At 41.4% G+C, this 19,247-nt stretch overlaps 1 protein-coding gene across 1 annotated transcript in view; it reads right to left on the bottom strand.

Annotated features, from left to right (window-relative positions):
* Positions 1–19,247, bottom strand: part of nbas (NBAS subunit of NRZ tethering complex) — a 184,714-nt gene that overhangs the window by 32,397 nt on the left and 133,070 nt on the right. The gene's annotated exons all lie outside the window — the stretch shown is intronic.

Raw genomic sequence — 19,247 nt, 5'->3', positions numbered from 1 at the left:
CTATGAAGTTTCAAGACAAATCATTGATTTAGAAACACTTTGTACAAAACGCTAAAAACTGAAACAGAAACAATGAGGCTCTTTTTTAAAATGATTATGATTTCGAAGCCAGCATGTTTAAAAAAAGTAGGGACAGGGAGATAGAAATGAGGCGTTCACCAACATCTGAAAAACTGCGGGAATGGCAGTAATATTCAGGTCCCCAGGATAACACAGTCTCTATTAATAACACACACTATCTGTATTGGAAATCGTGACTTGGCTCTGGAAACCCAGACAGAAACACTGTAAGCGAAAATACAAATATGCTAAATCACTAACATGCAAAGGGAAAAACCTATATAAAATATAGCCACAAATTCTGCTGCCTTCTGACCTTCTGCCTGAGTGTATTTAACGTTGCATAACAGTAAACAATGATGGATAAATCAAAAATCTGGAATTCTTTTTGCAAATCTTCAAATTGTGTCTTGTAGAACCACCCTATGATCAAGTAGCTCGTAGAACCACCTTTAGCAGCAATAACGAAGTGATCATCTTCTGTATGACTTCTTCAGTCTGTCACATCATTGTGGAGGATATTAGGCCCACACATTTTTTTTCTTTTTCAGCTCAGCCATTCGATTTTAGATTTACTGCTCTGCTTGGGATCATTATCCTGTTGCATGACCCAGTTTGGGCCAATCTTTAACTGTGGGACTGAAAACCTCAAACTTTACTCTAGAATACTCTGGCACAGGCAAGTCAGTGACTGCAAGGTCCTCACGTGCAGCTGCTGAAAAAACAAAAAACCCCAAACAAATCATGAGCCTGCACCTCCGAGCTCAGCAGTTGGTATGAGGCGTTTGTGCTGTGCTTGGTTTGACATTTCTTCTCATCTGTCCAAAGGACATTTTTAACATTTTTTCTAATTGTATTGTCATAAACTTTAAACTTTAAAATGATAAGTAAGGGCTGTATAATATATGAGACGTTCCTTTTTTGGAAGCAGTTAGGGTTTATTTAGTTGTTCACATGACTTATCAGTATAACTGAAAGTTTAAAAGTCTGCATTGTTTTACAAGAAGAATATCTGACACATTATGAAATGAAGACAAAACAGCCAAGGAGAGCCTTACATATCAACATGCTGCACTGCTGAGTGGTAAAATTCCTGCTTTAAGGGAGATGGGAAAAACATTTTCCTTTCAAATCTACAGCAGTCTCCTCTTGGTCTCGTCTAAAAGCTTACACAGCATTACATGAGTTAGAAAGATTGACTGAAATCAGAATCAGAATCAGAATCAGAATACTTTATTGATCCCTGGGGGAAATTATTTTTTGTTACAGTGCTCCATTTTAAACCAACATTAAGACAAGACAGACAATACGCTAACTAAGAATAGTACAATATATACATATATATACATACATACATACATAAGTCACTTATAAATAAATATTTGGAAAAGAAATATGTGTAGTTGTAGCAGCAAACAGTGTGTTAAGTGGATGCGTTGTACAGGGAGCCACAGGCAGGAATGATTTCCTGTGTCGTTCAGTGGTGCTTTTCGGTAATCTCAGTCTCTCACTGAACGAGCTCCTGTGACTGACCAACATGTCATGGAGTGGGTGGGAGGTGTTATCCAACATTGTCTTTATCTTGGACAGCATCCGCCTCTCCGACACCACCTTGAGGGAGTCCAGCTCCATCCCCACAACATTGCTGGCCTTACGGATCAGTTTATTAAGTCTGTTGGCATCTGCGACCCTCAGCCTGCTCCCCCAGCATGCAACAGCATAGAGGATCGCACTGGCCACAACAGACTCATAGAAAATCCTCAGCATTTTCTGGCAGATGTTGAAGGACCTCAGTCGCCTCAAAAAATAGAGACGACTCTGGCCCTTCCTGTAAAGTGCTGTGGTGTTTTTAGCCCAGTCCAGTTTATTGTCAATGTGTACTCCAAGGTATTTATAGTCCTCCACAATGTCAACACTGACCCCCTGGATTGAAACAGGGGTCAAGTGTTTCCTGGTCTTCCTGAAGTCCACGATCAGTTCCTTGGTCTTTGCCACGTTGAGCTGCAGATGATTCTGCTCACACCACGTGACAAAGGAGTCGACCACAGCCCGGTACTCTGTCTCATCATCCCTGCTGATGCATCCAACCACCGCAGAGTCATCAGAAAACTTCTGAAGATGGCAGGTCTCTGTGCAGTGGCTGAAGTCTGTGGTGTAGAGGGTGAAGAGGAAGGGGGAGAGGACAGTCCCCTGTGGTGCCCCTGTGTTGCTAATCACCTTGTCAGACACACACTGTGGGAGACGTACATATTGTGGTCTTCCTGTCAGGTAATCAACAATCCAGGACACCAGAAAAGCATCCACCTGCATCGCTGCTAACTTATCACCCAGGAGGGTCGGCCTGATGGTGTTGAAAGCACTGGAAAAGTCAAAAAACATGACCCTCACAGTGCTCGCCGGCTGGTCCAGATGGGTGTAGACACGATTGAGCAGGTAGATGATGGCGTCCTCTGTTCCGAGACGAGGCTGATAAGCGAACTGAAGGGGATCCAGATGTGGTCTTACTATGGGTCGCAGCTGGTCCAGGATGAGCCTTTCCAGGGTCTTCATGATGTGGGAGGTCAGTGCCACGGGCCTGTAATCCTGGGGGCCACTGGGACGAGGCGTCTTTGGTACAGGGACGAGGCATGATGTCTTCCACATCACCGGGACCCTCTGCAGACTCAGACTCAGCATAAACAGTTTATGAAAGACTCCACACAGCTGGGGGGCACAGGTCTTGAGGACAAGGGGACACACTCCGTCTGGTCCAGCAGACTTGCCTGAGTGAAGTCTCCTCATTTGCATCTCAACCTGGTATTGAGTGAAGGTGATGGGTGGGGGAGGGGTGTCAGGAATCTCACAGGAGGCAACATGTGAAGAGAGAGGCTGGCACAGTGGTGTGGCTCTGGATTCCAGGCTGACTGCAGGTGAGGTTGTGGGGGTGGGAGCAGACACTGTGGTGTCGAATCTATTGAAAAACAGATTCAACTCGTCGGCTCTATTCTCACCTCCCTCAGCTCCCCTGCTGTTGGTTGGCCTGAATCCAGTGATGGTCTTCATGCCCCTCCACACCTCTCTCATGCTGTTCTGCTGGAGTTTCCACTCCAGCTTCCTCCTGTAATTGTCCTTAGCCTCTCTGATCTTGTCCTTTAGTAACACCTGGATCTTCCTCACCTCCTCTTTGTTGCCCCCTCTGAAAGCCTTCTTCTTGTTGTTGAGGAGGGCTTTGATGTCCTTAGTCACCCACGGCTTGTTATTTGGGTAACAATGAACAGTCTGAGCTGGAACAATGGAGTCGGTGCAGAAAGTTATGTAGCCTGTGATACACTCAGTAAGCCCATTGATGTGTACTGAAATGTCATACCTTGTAAATCTTCCTAAAGCTGAAAAAAAAACTGCTTTCACCTTTTTGAAAAAGACTAACAGTAATCAGAGTTGGTTGTAGTTTGCCAAAAACAGTGTTGTGTAGTCCAAAAGGTTCTCGCTTTGCAAATTGAAAAATTGCAATGCATTCTAACTCTGCTATCAGCATATGATAATAAAATAGGAGGGGAAAAAAGACAGGAAGAGTGCCAGTGTGTGAGAAAGAGATAGGACCACATCAATAGCAAAGCAAAAAAAAGATTGTCAGAAACCTCATGGGCAAAAACACATACAGTTCTCAGAGGATAGAAATGGAGATGAAGTATAAAATACCGCAGCAGACGAGTCCAGTTGACGTTTACTGCTTTAGAAAGAGAAACTATATATGTATGCGAGTGTGTTTGAGGGGGTAGACAGATGAAAGAGTCACTTGCATGAGACTGCTTTCACTCCATTAATGGGGAGACACACACAAAACACAATGAGGACCATGCAAACATGCACGCAGAGAAGAAGCAAAGAAACAAAGCTCCATAAACGCCTGTGAAACAGTTTTCACCATATGTCACAGTCTTTCCTTAAGCTATAAGATCCCACTAAATAAATATTCCAGCATCAAAGTGTTCAGCTGTGGTCTGTTAAATATGCACGGCTTTCATCACACTTGAAGGTAATACTGTAGATAATTTTAGAACGAATACCCTAAATGCTGAACAATAATTCTTCAGGGGTAAACATAATATTCCAATGAAATGAGCCCCATATGCCGTCTTCAGTACATTTTATCATTTTACAATTTATGGCATCCTTTTAAATGAACTGAACAAATCTATAATAGCTTGTTGTTGGTTAAGTGACTAAGAGGACTTAGTTCAGTACACATAAAACTAAAGAAATATTCCTTTATTAAAAGGCTTATATTTAAATCAACTTGAACAAATTGTAAAAAACTTTCATTTTTCAAGCATGAAAATACACAAGCAAAAATACCATTATTAACACTATTATTGCAGGTCACAGCACCAACCTGAGCAGGGTTTTATGGGTTAAAGTTTTTGTCTTATATACTGTTAAAGTAAATTTTTATGCTTTGACATGTTAGCTAATGTATTTCATATGTCAGCATACAAAACAACACTAAAAGAAATGGTCTATAGGTACTCAAAGCATAAAAGTTAAGCAAAGGACTGCCTTTCCTTGAAAAACCTGCCTTCTACCCATTTTATTGAGGACTGTCAACATCCACCCTAAAAGCAGTGTACAGTGCAACATAGATGTTTAAGGGCACGACAAGGTTTGAGGTAATTACTAAGTGCCTGACAGGTACGGCATAACATTTATTACAGTTTGCAAACATACCGCTGTTGCTTGAGCATGAAGCTATGAAGCTATGTTAGAGTAGAGTGGGTGCCAAGGCTTGAAGAACTGCCTCTCCTCTTGTTACGACCCAGAGACATAATTGGCAATGCATTATTTGCACCTGAGGTTGACAGTATGTTTTCTCCCTCCCTCCCTGCCTACATGTTCTAATGCGAGTGACTAGACTAGAGACTGATGGTCCATACATTAAATTGACCACCTGGCTATGCCAGCTTAGGGCCTATGCCACTCACTTATGTTTCTGACGCCCAACCAGGCCATGCTATGCCATACCAAGCTTAGTGTTAATGTTTGTGCTTTCAGGTGAGCTGGTTAAGAGTTACTAGACTCTTTTTTTTTTAGTGCATAATCTAAATATCTTCAAAAAGTTGCACAAGCTACAGAGCAGAGGAACCTTCTTTTTTGGTATTCCTTTGTTGGTTTATGTTAAGAAGACAGAAAAGTACTCATTTTTGCACTAGTTTGTAAATTGTTGATATTTTATATTATTGTTATAGTAAAAATATAAAGTGTTATAAATAGAACTCCATAAAGCCCATAATCACAGTTCTTCAACCTACAAAGTCAGTATTCAATAATAACATCATTATACTGTTCATAGATTTAACCCCATTAATTTTTTTGGTAGTTGCTCAATTTCTGACAGCATTCTGATGGAATTTTTAAATTTAAAACCGGGAACTGACATAAAGCAAGATTTTAAGGGAAAAAAAAAAAAAGAAGCCAAATCAGGCTTTATTTGACTTGAGCATATGTGTATGAGCACGTGTGTATGTTTGGGGTGATTATGTTGGTGGAAAGTCCACTGACTGCCAAGCTTCAATTAATGCTAAAAATCTATTTAGGGACAACAGTAGTTGTAGAGTGCCAGATAAATAGAATTACTGCAACTGTGTGAAATGAGCATTTGATCTTGCAGCCTTTGAAATGGTTTCTTCAAAGATGGGGAAGCAGGTCTGCAACCATTCGCAGTCAGATCCCATCTTCACAGCAGCACTTGGTGAACCAAGACGGCAATAAGGTGACAATAAAATGGCAATACGCTGCTGTTAGTCTGCTATAAGTTTGCAATTGAATGGGGTCAAGTTGGCCATTACATACAGTCTTGTTTGTGATAATTATCTGTCATAAAAGATAAATCGGCAAGCCCAGCAAGAGTTCACCCAGAACCTCACAGAAATTGAGGAATTCCTCCACAAGCAGTGACGCAGCTGCTGTAAGACAGCTTATCTGCAAAAAGATCTTGCTTTTATAGCCAGAAGCATGGCAGATTAGTTGTGCTCATCAATCCAGAGTGACTCAGACTGATTGCAACAGGTTGGGAATCTGCCTTCTTATAAATTAGGCAGGAATTATTTGCAGACTGTCTGGGAGCGGTTGCAGTCAGTCCAAGTTGGACAACGATTGCTCCTAGACAAGTTGCCTCCCATCAAATTACTCATTACTCCATTAAAACAAATTCCCAGGACCCTACAAACTTATTTATGACCCTACGTTTTCTTCTTTTAGTTCAAAACTGATTGTGGGCATAACGATGTTGCAGTCTGTAGATACCTTTTGTAGCTTCACATAAAAGAAAGAAAGGTATGATCACATGGTCAGTAAACATAGGGAAATAAGGGGCCTGCTTAACATTTGACAAAAATCTACTGCACATGGTTTTTTTTAACCAAAGTGTTCATAGGCTGAGGTTTAATTATGGTAAATGGCCTGTATTTATATAGCGCTTTACTAGTCCCTAAGGACCCCAAAGCGCTTTACATATCCAGTCATCCACCCATTCACACACACATTCACACACTGGTGATGGCAAGCTACATTGTAGCCACAGCCACCCTGGGGCGCACTGACAGAGCCGAGGCTGCCGGACACTGGCGCCACCGGGCCCTCTGACCACCACCAGTAGGCAACGGGTGAAGTGTCTTGCCCAAGGACACAACGACCGAGACTGTCCAAGCGGGGGCTCGAACCGGCAACCTTCCAATTACAAGGCGAACGCCCAACTCTTGAGCCACGATCGCCCCCTAAATTATTGATTTAACAGAGCAACCCTTGGAGTAATTGCTTACTTGCTGGAGGTTTGAGGGGACAACCAGAGTTCTGAAAACAGTCTTCATATCTACATTTCCTTTTGACAGCTCTCCGAAAATGAAAAGGCTGCAATATTCAACAGCTGTTGACCACCTCCACTAAATTATCGTCTACTTCTGCAGTCATTCCTTTTCACATTCGGTGAAACAGAGCGACTACTTAATGCAGTAAAAGGCTTTTATATATATTACCTGCAGACTAAACGGATTACAGTCAAGACAGGAACCTACTGCAGTCGTATCAGATACAGCTCTGATGACAGTGATTGATGATTAATGCTTACATTTTCAACATGCACTAGTTTTTTTTTTTTTTATTAATTAATCAAATCATGGCTTCAAAAAAAATAAAATCTCAGTTGTCCGTAAATGTAGAAGACAAACAGCTCAATCACTCACAATCAGCAAGGGGGAAGTCTGACAAATAACTCCTAGACTCAACAATCAGTGCTGCTGGTCAAGCTCTGAGTGGTTTTTTAAAGTTTCTTTAAAGTTTAATAATTACCATTTAAACTCTCAACATCAATAACTTTCATCAGAGGTTCATTTTAGAAAAACAGCACAGAGTCACAGCTCTGCCTCTGTCTGCCTTAACAAAACACCCTATGGCTAGAATCTATAATGAACAACACTGACTACAGTGTAAACAATTGTGGATAATATGTGCTATATAACACAATCATGCACAGCCCATATATAAATTTAAGTTAGTGCTGTCAGCGTTAATCTTCTTAAAATGACATTAATGCAGTAACTGCATTAAATCTCGGTTAGCGAGTTACTGCGGATCGCCACGTGGGTGGGGCTGGACGACGCTAACACGTTAAGAGCTAACTGCACTAATGCGTTGACGCCGTGCAGCCCCACGCACGCTGACAGCACTAACTTAAATATAATGTTACATCACTAAATATAAAAAAATTATATATAGAGTATTTAGATAGGCATATATAATAGAAACTTCAAATTCACTGTTAACTGGTAAATAACTAATGCCACAAATACTTGAAAACTGAGGCACAGCATTGCTTGAGCTAAACGACCCAAGGATATCAGGTAAAATGTGAATCTCTGTATGCCTTCAGTCTGTTTTTCCCCATTGTTCATACTGCACAATCAAAGCAAAACGGTTGGCTAACTGGATGATGACTTACTGCCTACATTAAGTTGAACTATGAATGAATCAAAACACAATAATCATCGATAACTTTATCATAATTAAGAAAACTAAAATCCATTTTTGCTAATAGATAACACAAAACCCTACACACTATACAAACTGTCATGCCAGTCATGGTAACTGAGAGGAGCCCTGTGACGGTCATTGTTGGTAGCATTGAAGATAAAAACTGTTTGGTAGTCCTCCCTCCAGTTGTAAAAACAAACACCAAAATATAGGGATGGGTACCGGTGTGGCACCGGTTCTGACATAAACGGTAGTAACCAGACCGAAAAGCAGCGCACATTTCGGTGCTTTATTTCGGTGCTTTTTTTTCCTGAGCTGTGATACACTTCTAGCCAATCATTTTACGTTTCCGAGGATAGTAGGCGGGTCCAGGTACGTACGTTTTTTTAGAGCAGAGCTACAGATTAAAAATGCCCAAGGCGAAGCGGTCAAAAGCCTGGCTGTACTTCACAGCAAAATATGCAAACTCAGCAGCCTGCAACAAGTGCTTTAAGCTGATACTGTGATACTGTCAAAGGAGGTAACACCTCAAATCCGATGAAACACCTGGCGACGCATAGCGGGTTTTTTTAAAAGCCCAGAAATGCGCTGTATTTGATAGCTTGCTGCGAGACCTCACACCGAGCACATCTACTGCGGGTGGGTTGCCTGTTATCGGACCCGGAGTTAGCAACATCCCCCAAAAACACGAAGAGGAGAGTCCTGGCCCCTAGCCCTGCCAGTGTAGCAGAAATGATGAGGATGATGATGCAGCAGCAGCCGTTCTTTTCTGCGTGAGTAGCTTCATGTTGTTCGTGTGTAATTTACGTTGAGTAGGCTAACCACGTTATTACATTAATGCATGTAAGGTGAACTAGCAAACATCATCATAGCTACATGCGGCTGTCTTCTTGTTTGATGGCAGATACTCCCTTCACCCTGGCCAAAAAGGCTAAAATGACCAAAGAAAAAGTGGGAAACAGTTAAACATGAGAGGTTTTGGACAAAGTTTGTGTTTTTTCCATTGTTTAAGCACTGCTTCCAGCCAAGAGTGATACCATATATGCCCCATAGCTGCAGAAAAGGCTAACATTGTTATCTTTTTACAAAAAACCAGCTGACCATGAGAGGTTTTTGGACCAATTTTGTGTTCTCCATTCTTTAAGCACCGGTTTGAGCACCGTTTGAGCACCGGCACCGTTTCAAAAGTACCGGTTTGGCACCGGTATCGGATAAAACCTAAACGATACCCATCCCTACCAAAATATCATCCTCATGGTGGAAAGATGTAAGTAATAAGGACACTGATATTTCAAGACAGCGCTCATTCATACCGCCAGTGCAACTTTAAATAAAAACTCCATTTATGCTGCAGTTATTAGATCACACCACACGCATGCAGACCAGCACCACATGACACCATCCCTTCATTCCTCACAAGTTCCCTCCTTGCAACTGAGTGACTGGTGGAAGTATATAGTTAACAAATCATCACCTGCCGGTGTGACACTGTGGTCGACGGGTTAATGATGAGTGCTGTCCATCACTGTCCGTCTTGGCAGCTCTCTCCCACACTCATCACATCTTACTTCAATCACGACGACGAGCACTCTCAATTCCCCCTTTCTATCAAACGAGCAGCATGAAGGGGGATAGCATTTTTTTTATAAATACCTGGGCATCTAATTGCGTCAATATGTAATATGTTGGGTGGTTGTCTATGTAAAGTAAATGACAACCACCCAAACCAATTTCTGGTCCAGGAAACTGTTTTGCGGAAGTTTTGCGGTAAGGACTGTCATGACCAGTTGCTCCAAATTAAGTGAGCAACCAACTTTATTCATAAAGCACTTTAAAAGCAGCAACCACTGACCAAAGTGCTGAACATAGGAATAAAAATAATACAATTACAACAAAAAATAAAAGCATCAATAAATTACAAGACACAATTTGTCTTTCCACTAGCCCTCCAGTTTTGTTCACCTCCTTACTTTAGTGTTCCTGCTCAAAATTGACCGGTCTGTTTTAACAGCTCTTAAATTAGCATAACAAACATTTTTCACCACCAAATTCAGTTCAGTGGGTCATTTGCGTGGGTTGTTGACTGAACGACCCCACAGGGGCGCACCACAGATGTAACAAGGTTGATTAAAACACTCAAAAGTCAATGAAAGACGTGATCATCGCTTTTATATGTTCATGTGCATAGTGTGGAGGATATTATAAGGCCTTGAGGCAATCAGATGTAAAACACGGTATTTATGAGTGTTTTAAGTTGTAAATTGGTCAGATTAAACACGAACATGACAGGAAGGCTAGTTAATCTCAAAAGCTATACATATACACATTTCTGAACCAGATTTTATTGTTTCTTAAAAAAAAACAAAAAAAACCCCCACAAAAAACCCCATACTTTGCCTCCTCTTCCTTACTTCCGCTGATAAAGTAACAAGTTTTTGTGACTATTAAATTAAAGTTCCATTATTTACAATATCCCCATAGGTTAGACTGCACTAATTTGTTCAAGTTCATCTCCACCCTTAAGTGTGCAGTTAATGTACTTTGCTGTTGGGTAATACTTGAGAATGTTGCTTTTTGACCTTTGTTTCAAAAAAATTAACCTTTTTCATATTTCTAGACTTAATTTCAAATTGTAATTCATGATGACATTTTAAAATTTAAAACGATATGATAAGGTCATGCATATGATTGCAATTGCCATGCACCGATTAATCAAAAATGGTTACTAACAAAAATGTGCATGGTAAACTCTTTTTGAAATACTCTGCATCACAAGCAACACTACACCTGACAGCCTCGTTCAGCTAATGTGACCCATGAGTCTGCTTCTCTTCAAAATCAAATTCAAGTCACAGATGCTCCGTTTCTTCCTAAATTTACACGGGCTATTAGTGAAACACTGTGTGAACCTTTGCCCCCATCAACAAAGCTACCTGATAATCTTCTCTATGACTTGGCAATTATCTCAGTCCTTGACCTGAGAGGCAAGAAGAAGAAAAAAAAGTGAAGGGAGAGAACACGGGATGTGGGCATGTCAGTGTATCGGACTGGGAGTGCCAGCGGAGCCATGGGATGCAGAGATCTCGTTGTCTGGCCTTTACTGAGAGCGCTCTGAATGAGCTCATCAATATTCATTGACCTGCTCTGGCTAATGTCCCCAGCGACGAGCAAAATAAAGTTACAGAGGTCACACACTTCACAAGAGGGGAGAAAGCGGGCTGGGAAGAGTGAGGCAGAAAATGAGTGATGCAGAGGAAGTGAGCGGAGTTGATAAGAGGGGGCAGGTTTAGGGGGAGAAAAACAAAAAGAGGGAGAGAGAGCGCAAAGAGAAGCAAACACCAAAAGGGCAAAGCCTCGAGGCCTGTAGGGGTTTCAGGAGTTTATTACGAGTTGAAAGTGAGACGCATAAAACATGCAGGGGAAACATAAGTGCAGAGATAAAGACACACAGGCCTGTGGAGAAAAAACAAAAACCCACACAAATACCCTTGTGTATGCATGACATGACAAGTTGAGTGCAATGACAAACAAATACAGCTTTTCTAACCTCTCCCTCTATTCGTTTTGCATTTTCTGTGCACTAACTTAGTAGACCCACGTTGCATAACATGACACCTGGGTGTACATAATGGCGCACGCCTCAAGAGAGGAAGAAGAGTAAGATAAGAGACCGGAGGGGGGAGAGCTCAGAAGACAAAACACAGAAGAGGAGTGGCTAGAAAGCAAGAGTAGATCGGTGTTAGAAGGAGAGAACAAGCTTGTCGCTTAAAACCATCTCGACACACAGCGGCGCACGGTAACATATTAAAACCAGTGTTACAACTGCTCATTCTCCTTAATCATGGATGCGCACATAGCTCGATGAATATTCGAGGTGTGAGGAAGATAGCGTAACTTAAGATGGGAATTTGCTTAAATTATTTATGTGTAAAATTTCGTTTAAACAAAAATTCAAAGGTAGATGTGAGCTGAAGACTGCGTTTACCTGGCGCTACGAAGCAGCAAAGAACATGCCAAAAAAGATAACATCGCAAGAGTCCCTTCCCCTTCATCTCAGTTTTCACCGTCTCTCTCCCTCTTTCTCATCTGGCACCGCGCTGCCCACTCCTATAACTTCAGCTGTCCTCGGGCTCTTTTCTTCTTATTTTTCCTCCTGTCTGTCTCCCTCTGCACATCCCTTCTTTTCTTGTTTATTTTATTGCTCTGCCTCCTCTCTGGTGTTTAGGGTCTTTTTTTTCTTCTTTCCAAGTCATCAGTGATCCCACCAAGATGACAAAGCACTGTGCTCATCTCTCCTTGCTCCAAGTTAAAAACAGAGCATAAATAAAGTTTTCAAAAAAAGAGAGAGAGCCCAAGGGGGATAGATAAAAGCTGCCAAAACAAGTGGAATTATAGCTGGGGCTTTGCCATCACGACAATGACCCCTGATCTGTTGCATTAGGCTGTGGCCATAAGATAGCTTTCTCAACCCCATCACATTTATTATTTATCTACTTGGAAAGAGACTCTGCTCGCTCTTTGTTCTTGTAAAACCCTCTTCCCACAGTACAGGCTCATTCGCTTTCATCAGACAAATCTTTCCCAGCTTCCCTGTCCGGCTTCTCCTCTTCACATGTTCCCCACCGCGGCAACACGCTGTCATTTTTATAAAATTATTTTTTTATTTATTATTTTTTGCACACAATTCCTTGTTGTGCCTGTTAATAATCAACAACACCATTGTTCTGTCAACCAGAAACAACCCCACTTGTGTTCCTGTTTGTATTCCTGTCATATCAAACAAAGACTGTAGTTCCAACAAAATAGTATGCCATCCTTCAACGTCTTTCATGTCAAGCAAAGGCTTATCTTAGCACTCGGGTGTTGCATACTTCAAACGGTTGCCTTAATATTTAAATATACAGCAGCTGTGATGGGGGTGTTTTATGATATGGCGGGAGGGCAGATGCACTTAGGTGTGAGCAAACATATATGTTTGTCCATGTGTTGGCAAACCCATATGCACTTGTAACAACACTTAAAACACACTGAGGTCTTAAGCCCTTTTCAAATATTGTGCCTGTCATGTTTACATATGCATGAAAGCCCACAAACAGATGTATTCTATAATTTTCTGCTTAATTGGTGCATAAAAATGGAAATTCTATCAACGAAACAAAAGCAAAGACTGATAAAGAGACTGCGGGAAACAAGAATCAGGAGTGTGTTTAGATATAACTTTCTGCTATCAAGACAGGCCATGAAAAAGAACGGACAAAGAGGAAATAATTGGATACTGCAGAAAGTGAATATAAAGAATAAAATGTGTTTTTATGATTGACCTGAATAATTATATACTTTGGGAATATGTTTGGCCGACTAACCCATAATTTCAACCTTATCAAATATGAATAAAAAATAATCAATGAATTGCAAGTGGGGAAAAGGACATGACATTTTGAAATGTGAAATGGGGAAAAAAAAGGAAGGAGAAGAAGACCCGCCTTCGGGAAAAGTCAGACAGGCTAGGTTGGATTTAATGTGTGAGGTCGGGAGGGGGTGTAGCTACAGAGAAGCTTATGGAGGGAATGGCAGAGCACATTCTGCTCACCTCACTTCATCCATATTATTATATAGATGACACACTGCTTGGTCCAAACAGCATCAAAGCAGTGTTTCACGGCAAATGATCCATGACATTGACGGAGACACGTCGCATCAATCTGTGATCACTGCTTATTCACCCACACAGACATGCATGTGATTTTCCTTCACATTTACAGTGAAAAGCTATATGAAGGCTTTAATGCAGAGAGACACCTTCTTTCACTGCACTTGAGTGTGTGTAGGTGTGTGTGTGGCCATTATTGCTAGCACTGCCATGGGATTTGGAATACTAATTAACATCGCCACAATACGAAATCAAGGCAGTAGCAGAGATGGCAGCTACGTCAACAAGCACAGTGTACACAAAGTACAGTGTGCACCTACGCAGAATAAGCGCACACACCTACACTTACACGCATATTTGCTTTCCGACGTTTCCTGATTGTCTTTGAAATGTCATAAAGAAATAACCTTAAGTACACGGCTGTTAGTGACAAAAAGGCCAAATGGACAATATACACAAAGGCCCATCAAAGAGGCAAAACAGACCCTCACATCTTGACAGTGTTGACATTTGAATGCCCTGCTCTTATGACTAATCATTCGAAATTAAGTCACAAAATCTATGCCTGACTTCACCTCTTACAGTCTCTATGCCTCTTCTCCTGTATCAACCCCCTCCCATTTCACCCCCACCCTGCACTGCCTAAATGTCAGCATTACAATTGGGCACATTAATATCTTCCTTTTTAGACGTCTTCTGGCTACATAGTATGTTGGAATGCTAAGGAGGATGTGTCGGGAAGCTAAGCGAAACGCTGTTGCCTTTTTCTCATTCAACATGATCTGAAACTTTCACTCCTTTCTCTTTTCATATCTTTTATCCATCATTATCCCTCTCTCCTTTCTCTCCCCTCTTTCTGATGTATCATCTCTGGGTCTTTATGAAGCAGCGGCTGTGAATCATGCACTGGCCTTTCCACTGACACAGCCCAACTTGACCCAGTCTGGTCACCACCGAACAAAACAGCATCCATCATAATAGCACACGTCTGCCTCTATCATGAGTTGGCACACCGGAATGCATGGGCGCCTGTGTGGCTGTGTGACATAAAAATGACAACGTAACCAGCTGAAGACAAAAATATTACAGGCACTGTACTCAGTAAATCAAGTTAGGATATGTGAGGAAAGTAAGATGTCTACTGTTCACTGACGCCTCATCAGAAATGGACTCAGTGGAAGGGTGGCTGTCAAGAAGCTATTCTTGGGGAATAGTGGCAATATTACATATAGATTACATATACATATATATACATATATATACACACACACACACACACACACACACACACACACATATACAGTGGGGCAAAAAAGTATTTAGTCAGCCACCGATTGTGCAAGTTCCCCCACTTAAAATGATGACAGAGGTCAGTAATTTGCACCAGAGGTACACTTCAACTGTGAGAGACAGAATGTGAAAAAAAAATCCATGAATCCACATGGTAGGATTTGTAAAGAATTTATTCGTAAATCAGGGTGGAAAATAAGTATTTGGTCACCTCAAACAAGGAAAATCTCTGGCTCTCACAGACCTGTAACGTCTTCTGTAAGAAGCTTTTCTGTCCCCCACTCGTTACCTGTATGAATGGCACCTGTTTGAACTCATCATCTGTATAAAAGACACCTGTCCACAGCCTCAAACAGTCAGACTCCAAACTCCGCCATGGCCAAGACCAAAGAGCTTTCGAAGGACACCAGGAAAAGTATTGTAGACCTGCACCAGACTGGGAAGAGTGAATCTACAATAGGCAAGCAGCTTGGTGTGAAAAAATCAACTGTGGGAGCAATCATCAGAAAATGGAAGACATACAAGACCACTGATAATCTCCCTCGATCTGGGGCTCCACGCAAGATCTCATCCCGTGGGGTCAAAATGATCATGAGAACGGTGAGCAAAGATCCCAGAACCACACGGGGGGACCTGGTGAATGACCTGCAGAGAGCTGGGACCAAAGTAACAAAGGTCACCATCAGTAACACACTACAACGGCAGGGAATCAAATCCCGCAGTGCCAGACGTGTTCCGCTGCTGAAGCCAGTGCATGTCCAGGCCCGTCTGAAGTTTGCCAGAGAGCACATGGATGATACAGCAGAGGATTGGGAGAATGTCATGTGGTCAGATGAAACCAAAGTAGAACTTTTTGGTATAAACTCAACTCGTCGTGTTTGGAGGAAGAAGAATACTGAGTTGCATCCCAAGAACACCATACCTACTGTGAAGCATGGGGGTGGAAACATCATGCTTTAACATTACAGAAAATGTTAAAGTCCTAACATTAGCTGAACTCAACTAAAAACAGAGAAACAGTGAAAGCTTTTGCTACTAACTCATTAAGCCTAACGAAAAGAAAAATAAACCTACAACAAAGTGGCATCTGAATTGGCATGTGCTTGTAATGCAAGTACAAAATCCACAATTTTGTTGTACATGTATAATGATAATAAAGAGCTATTATATTCTATCCTATTCCAAAGTTTTAGATGCATCAGCTGATTCAGGAGCAGCTTGCCAGAGAAAGCCTCTGTCTAAGGTTAATGGCACCTTGCACTCTTAAAACGTATATCAGGAAACTAGATACTTGCAATGTTAATTACTATACTTTAAAAGAGCAAAAAACATGTACTTTCAACCACACATCGCCCCTGCAATTCTGTTGTTATCATGATCACCGATATCCTCCAGCTGGTTATGCTTGCTGCCTAGCTCTAAGTTGGCTAATACATCATATCAGTGTTTCTACTGGTTGTCTGAAAGGCACTAAAAAAAGTATAGTTCTTAAGGCAACCATCCCAGTGGACAGCTGCCTTCAACAAGTCCCTTTGACTGTATGGTCTTTAAGTAACTACTGTCCGCATATAGTATATACTGGACAAGCTCTGACCTATTAGCACAATTTAGAACAGTAACTAAAATTTTGCAGTTTATAACTTAAAAAACTTCCAACATGCCAAAATAATGTGCGATTCATGTCTTTGTAAACATCTACTTTCAGAGCGAGAAGCGGTTAATCAATTTGACTAAATTCAACAAAATCCCGCTTCTAGTATCTTCTAAAGCTCGCTGATTAGCATATTATATCTCATTTGTTTAATCTGTGGTTTTGTTTATTCATTTTACCTTCAGGCAAAGCCTGGCTCTCTGATTTAGAGTCTTCATGCTGAAAGCCTGGAAGCTGTCTACAACCAAAGGAATTGCATTGTGAGCTGGTATTAATGACTGAAATTAAGTTTCTTTCAGCTTGTCCCTTCCACCAAAAGGTTAGCAGTCAGTTTGACAGGACTGATGATCCACAATACAATTATAATGCATAACAGCAGACCAACAATAACCTTTCATTATCATTCGTATCCATGACTTTATCATCTTTGCTCCAAAACCTCATTAACATACATTTTGATATATTTTAAATCGATTTTTTTAATGTTTATTTTACTACTATCCATACATGATCCAGAAATGGCACAGTTGTTCTGGGCCAAAACTCATGAAAAGCCACTTAGGAAATGTGGAATTCTGAAATTCTTTTAGGAAAACATGGATCCTGTGTCCTCCAGACTAAAGTAGAGGGGGAACATCTGGATTCGTATCATTGCTTAGTTTAAAAGCCTGCATTTCTGATGGTGTGTGAGTGTATTAGTACCTATAGAGGTGGGAGCTTACACATCTGAAAGGCATCATCAGTGCTCAAAAAGAACGGTGACGAAATGGCCTGCCTGCACTCTAAACCTTCCACCAACTGAAAACATTTGGAGCAGCATGAAATGATAAATTTGAGAAGACGACCCAGGACTGTTGAGGAGCTAGAAATCTATATCAGCCAAGAATTGGGCAGCATTGTTTACAGGCTGTTTGTAAAGCAGAGGTAGATACAATTTTTTTATGTTCTACTGTGAAAAATACGGATAGAGCAATACCAAGTTATAGCAAGAAGAAGAAGGAACAAGAGTAGCTCGAGAAATACCAACCGCAAAAGCGCTCCCAGGGCTCGAGCTTGAAGGACAAACAAAGACTGTGTGTGTGTGTGTGAGAGACAGACTGTGCTTTGATCACTGAAAACAGTGTCATCCAGATATCTTTGTCAGAACAGCAAACACACAGAAGCTGAAAAGGAAGCATTACAGAAACATACTAGTGCTTTCAGTTCAATTCAAACTGTGGCTCGAGACCGTGGTTGTCATGGAAATCACAGCAGGCAACCCTTTTGCATGTCTATCTGAGTAATATGTGCATATGACACAGGAGGGCTGGGTATATACTAGTACGTATTATAGATGTGGCATTTTTCTATGAATATGTAGTCTGTGGGATGCTTTTAAGAAGGAGCTGCGCTGATTAGTTATGGAACCAGGGAGGAGAGGGGGAACATTACCAACTTCTTTCCTTCCTTCTTCCTCCCCTGTCACCTTTGTCAGAATCTGACTTTTTTTTTTTATTTCTTCTAAGCGAGCACCACTTCTCCCCTTTTCCTACACTTTTTCTCCCTTTCAGGCTGTAAGCCAGCATGATAAGGTCAGAGTGGGCCACAACAAAGTCTCCGGCGTGGCCTTGGGGCAGCTTCCTGCTGTCAGTGCCAGCTCTGCTTACGGGTGGTACCGGCCTAGCCAACATGATTAATGTGCAACTGCTTCCAGTCGAGCAGCTGACACAATGAAAAGTTGCTACAATTGTTAAGGCAAAATGTAATAAATAAAAGAGTGAGTGCGCGTTGTTGTGCATGCGTTTGGACGAGAGTGTCAGTACAGATGTGAAAACACAAAAAGCATTTTCAACAGTCAAAAATCTTGAATAATCAACGTTAAAAACAGACATTTGGCTACAAGAACCCCACTCTCACACTTAAAGGCCTTTTGGCTGCCTTAGGGAGAGATGAGAGAAAGTGGCACTTCATCTGAAACGAGTCTGGTTCTTACAACGTGACTTCTTTTAAAAGATTAATTAACAGATCCCTTGCATGTACGCTCTGTTAAGTGTGCGTGTGTGTGTGTGTGTATATTTCATCAGAACCTGCCAAATGTTAGGAGTTCGCCTAATTAGTTAAAGAGTCCGGGCCCACACACCTGTCTACCTGCGCTGACAATGGCCCAAGGCTGCCTGCATACATTTACACACTAATTATCCAGCTTGGGCCATTAATTAGTCAGTCAAATAACTTAGTGACTAGCCAGTCAGCTGTCTGCTATACCAGGGAGGGAGGAGGGGAGAGCCACAGCCACACGCATACATATATACATATGTTACATACTACTGCAAATATGCAAATGACACATACGGATTAGTAATACTCACATATATTTATGCAGTTATTTCAAATCTAAACATTTATCCCTTAGTATGATTTTTAACACCTGGTTGTAGGAGCTTGTGCAAAACCCACTGTGGGTTACAAGCTTCAGACTCATAGTTTTTATCTCTAATTACATCTAAGAACTTGTTTCCACACATTCAAAGTTAAGTAGATTCCACTGACATGTGTTCATGTTGTCAAGAAACTGAGGCACTTTTCCTACACTGACATCTGGAGCTACTTTATTTT

The sequence above is a fragment of the Diplotaxodon limnothrissa genome, linkage group LG15 (genome assembly GCF_057381915.1).
Source record: "Diplotaxodon limnothrissa isolate DT_005_m linkage group LG15, D_limnothrissa_male_GT1.1, whole genome shotgun sequence".
In the NCBI taxonomy this organism is placed as follows: domain Eukaryota; kingdom Metazoa; phylum Chordata; class Actinopteri; order Cichliformes; family Cichlidae; genus Diplotaxodon; species Diplotaxodon limnothrissa.
The sequence above is the reverse complement of the archived record's forward strand: the minus strand, read 5'-3'. Positions and strand labels throughout refer to the sequence as shown.